General features: G+C 46.4%; 1 pseudogene; it reads right to left on the bottom strand.

Moving 5' to 3' along the window:
* The window catches only part of LOC121846467, a 94,843-nt pseudogene that overhangs the window by 54,299 nt on the left and 35,544 nt on the right, over positions 1–5,000 (bottom strand).

The following is a 5,000-nucleotide window of genomic DNA, read 5'->3' as shown; positions in this document are numbered from 1 at the left end:
CTCTTTCCATTGCAATAGCAGTAGCAGTTGCCTAAAAAACGAACTGAGTACATGCTGTAGATTTCAGGCAGCTGCCATTTCAAGAAACGTAATTCCATCCTCAAAGCCCCTCTACATTAAAGACTGAGACCCAGACTCAGACCAGACCTAGACCAGACCAGACCCAGATCCAGATCCAGACCCAGACCCAGACCCAGACCAGATCAGAGCCCCAGACCAGATCCAGCCCCAGACCAGACACAGATCCAGACCAGACCCAGACCAGACCCAGACCCAGACCCAGATCCAGACCAGCCCCAGCCCCAGACCAGCCCCAGCCCCAGACCAGACACAGACCAGATCCAGACCAGATCCAGACCCAAACCAGACCCAGACCAGATCCAGACCCAGACCCAGAATCCAGACCAGACCCAGATCCAGACCCAGACCCAGACCCAGACCCAGGCCAGACCCAGACCAGACCCAGACCAGACCCAGATCCAGATTCAGACCAGACCCAGACCAGACCCAGACCAGACCCAGACCCAGACCAGACCAGACCAGACCCAGACCAGACCTAGACCAGACCAGACCAGACCCAGACCAGACCAGATCAGAGCCCCAGATCCAGCCCCAGACCAGACACAGATCCAGACCAGACCCAGACCAGACCCAGACCCAGATCCAGACCCAGATCCAGACCAGACCCAGCCCCAGACCAGCCCCAGCCCCAGACCAGACACAGACCAGATCCAGACCCAGACCAGATCCAGATCCAGACCCAGACCCAGACCCAGACCAGACCCAGAATAGACCAGACCCATACCCAGAATAGACCAGACCCCAGACAAGACCAGATTCAGGCCCCCAGACCAGAACCAGACCAGACCAGACCAGACCCAGACCCAGACCCAGACCCAAACAGACCCAGAGCAGACCCAGAACCCCAGACCAGATTCAGCCCCAGACCAGATTCAGACCAGATCCAGACCAGACCCAGACCCAGACCCAGGCCAGGCCAGACCCAGACCAGACCCAGACCAGACCCAGACCAGACCCAGACCAGACCCAGATCCAGATTCAGACCAGATCCAGACCAGGCCCAGACCAGATCCAGACCAGACCCAGACCAGACCAGACCAGACCCAGACTAGACCCAGACCAGATACAGACCAGAGCAGACCCAGAACAGACCAGACCCAGATCCAGATTCAGACCAGATCCAGACCAGACCCAGACCAGACCCAGACCCAGACCCAGACCAGATCCAGACCAGACCCAGACCAGACCTAGACCAGACCTAGACTAGACCCAGACCAGATACAGACCAGACCCAGGCCAGACTAGACAAAGACCAGACCAGACCCAGATCCAGTCCAGACCCAGACCAGACCCAGATCCAGACCAAACCTAGATCCAGACCCAGACCCAGACCAGATCCAGACCAGACCAGACCAGACCTAGACCCAGACCAGACAGACCCAGACCAGATACAGACCAGACCCAGGCCAGACTAGACAAAGACCAGACCCAGACCCAGATCCAGTCCAGACCCAGACCAGACCCAGATCCAGACCAAACCTAGATCCAGACCCAGACCCAGACCAGATCCAGACCCAGACCCAGACCAGACCCAGAATAGACCAGACCTGATTCAGACAAGACCAGATTCAGGCCACATCAAGACCAGACCCAGACCAGACCCAGACCAGACCAGACCAGACCAGACCCACCCAGACTAGACCCAGACCAGACCAGTCCCAGACCCAGACCCAGATCCAGATTCAGACCAGATCCAGACCAGACCCAGACCAGATCCAGACCAGAACAAGACCAGACCCAGACCCAGACCCAGGCCCAGACCAGACCAGACCAGACCCAGACACAGACCAGACCCAGACCCAGACTAGACCCAGACCAGACCCAGACCAGACCAGACCAGACCCAAATCCAGATCCAGACCAGACCCAGATCAGACCCAGACCCAGACCAGACCCAGGCTAGACCCAGACCCAGGCCAGACTAGACCCAGACCAGAACCAGACCAGAACCAGACCAGACCCAGACCAGACCCAGGCCAAACCCAGACCAGACCCAGACCAGACCAGACCCAGACCCAGACTAGACCCAGACCCAGATCCAGACCAGACCCAGATCCAGACCCGACCAGACCCAGGCCAGACCAGACCCAGACCCAGATCCAGACCCAGAGCAGACCCAGTTCCAGACCAGACTCAGACATAGACCCAGACCAGACCCAGACCCAGACTAGACCCAGACCCAGACCCAGATCCAGACCAGACCCAGATCTAGACCCAGACTAGACCCAGACCCAGATCCAGACCAGACCCAGATCCAGACCCGACCAGACCCAGGCCAGACCAGACCCAGATCCAGACCCAGAGCAGACCCAGTTCCAGACCAGACTCAGACCTAGACCCAGACCAGACCAGACCCAGACCAGGCCCAGACCAGACCCAGACCCAGACCCAGACCCAGACCCCGACCCAGATCTAGACCAGACCCAGATCTAGACCAGACCAGACCAGACCTATTGTTATTGTTGCCAGTCTAAAGGGCCCGTCTGTAACCTGTCATGTAGCGAAGCCGCTCGGTGCATTATTCAAGTCCATCTCTCTGCAGTTTCATTGGACAATAATTCACTGCATTGTAATCATGCACCCTCCCTAAACATCCAGGAGACCAGACCTATCCGCGGTAACAGAAGGATGAGGCCTGCTGTTTACTTCCTTTTTGTGCATTGAGAGTTCCAGTTGAAGGATGAATATGTACTCTGTGAAAAAACATGACCTTTATATTCAGACAGAAACAGTCAATGACTAAACTCTCCTCAAAGACCAGGAATAATCCCTGTTGATTAAACATTTTTTAAATTACGTTCTGTAACACTAAAGATGCATTTAATGACAAGAGTCAGCCAGGTGCTGTGTGTGTGTGTGTGTGTTTTAAATTACGTTCTGTAACACTAAAGATGCATTTAATGACAAGAGTCAGCCAGGTGCTGTGTGTGTGTGTGTGTGTTTTAAATTACGTTCTGTAACACTAAAGATGCATTTAATGACAAGAGTCAGCCAGGTGCTGTGTGTGTGTGCGTGTCTGTGTGTGTGTGTGTGCGTGCGTACGTGCGTGCGTTGTGTGTGTGTTGTGTGTGTGTGTGTGTGTGTGTGTGTGTGCGTGCGTGCGTTGTGTGTTTTTTGTGTGTGTGTGTTGTGTGAGGGCTGTGGCTCGACGCCAGGATGTTGGTACAACCTTTATGCCGTGACGTTTGGGGTTAGTAAAAAAACGATCTAGAGTTAGTTCCTGAAGAAATGCATGACTGTACGTTTTCTCCCAAAGCCCAGCTCTAGCACGCTTGATTTAGCTCATCAACACCTGTCGACCTTGATCTAGTGTAATACAGATTTCTGAACTGGGTTGTTTCTGACTCATTTGTAGGCACTGAAACTTGATGTCAATTGTCATAACTGTAAGGACAATGTCGTTAGTGCTAAGATGATATTGATTACCGCATTGTTTCGTTTAGGAGTTTGCAAGAAAGGCATTTCACTATACTTGTGCACGTGGCATTAACAACTTGAAACTGTTATAATGATAATGTAGTAATAATGTCGTAACCATAGTAATAATGTTGTAACCGTAGTAATAATGTTGTAACCGTAGTAATAATGTTAAACTGTTGTAATAATGTTGTAACTGTAGTAATAATGTTAAACTGTTGTAATAATGTTGTAACTGTAGTAATAATGTTAAACTGTTGTAATAATGTTGTAACTGTAGTAATAATGTCAAACTGTTGTAATAATGTTGTAACTGTAGTAATAATGTTGTAACCGCAGTAATAATGTTAAACTGTTGTAATAATGTTGTAACCGCAGTAATAATGTTAAACTGTTGTAATAATGTTGTAACCGTAGTAATAATGTTAAACTGTTGTAATAATGTTGTAACCGTAGTAATAATGTTAAACTGTTGTAATAATGTTAAACTGTTGTAATAATGTTGTAACCGTAGTAATAATGTTAAACTGTTGTAATAATGTTAAACTGTTGTAATAATGTTGTAACCGTAATAATAATGTCAAACTGTTGTAATAATGTTGTAACCGTAGTAATAATGTCAAACTGTTGTAATAATGTTGTAACCGTAGTAATAATGTTAAACTGTTGTGATAATGTTGTAACCATAGTAATAATGTTGTAACCGTAGTAATAATGTTGTAACTGTAGTAATAATGCTGTAACCGTAGTAATAATGTCAAACTGTTGTAATAATGTCATAACTGTAGTAATAATGTCGTAACCATAGTAATAATGTTGTAACCGTAGTAATAATGTTGTACCCATAGTAATAATGTTGTAACCATAGTAATAATGCTAAACTGTAGTAATAATGTTGTGACCGTAGTAATAATGTTAAACTGTAGTAATAATGTTGTAACCATAGTAATAATGTTGTAACCGTAGTAATAATGGCACGACTGTAGTAATAATGTCGTAACCATAGTAATAATGTTGTACCCGTAGTGATAATGTTATAACCGTAGTAATAATGTTGTAACCGTAGTAAAAATGGCATAACTGTAGTAATAATGTCATAACCATAGTAATAATGTTGTAACCGTAGTAATAATGTTGTAACCGTAGTAATAATGTTGTAACTGTAGTAATGTTGTAACCATAGTAATAATGTTAAAGTGTAGTAATAATGGTGTAACCGTAGTAATAATGGTAAACTGTAGTAATAATGTTGTAACCGTAGTAATACTGTTGTAACCGTAGTAATAATGTCATAACTGTAGTAATAATGTCGTAACCATAGTAATAATGTTGTAACCGTAGTAATAATGTTAAACCGTTGTAATAATTTTGTAACTGTAGTAATAATGTCATAACTGTAGTAATTATGTTGTAACCATAGTAATAATGTTGTAACCATACTAATAATGTTAAACTGTACTAATAATGTTGTAACTGTAGTAATAATGTTGTAACCGTAGTAAT

Source organism: Oncorhynchus tshawytscha, linkage group LG05 (assembly GCF_018296145.1).
Source record: "Oncorhynchus tshawytscha isolate Ot180627B linkage group LG05, Otsh_v2.0, whole genome shotgun sequence".
Taxonomy (NCBI): Eukaryota; Metazoa; Chordata; class Actinopteri; order Salmoniformes; family Salmonidae; genus Oncorhynchus; species Oncorhynchus tshawytscha.
Note: the sequence above shows the minus strand (reverse complement) of the source record. Positions and strands in the feature narration are given on the sequence as shown.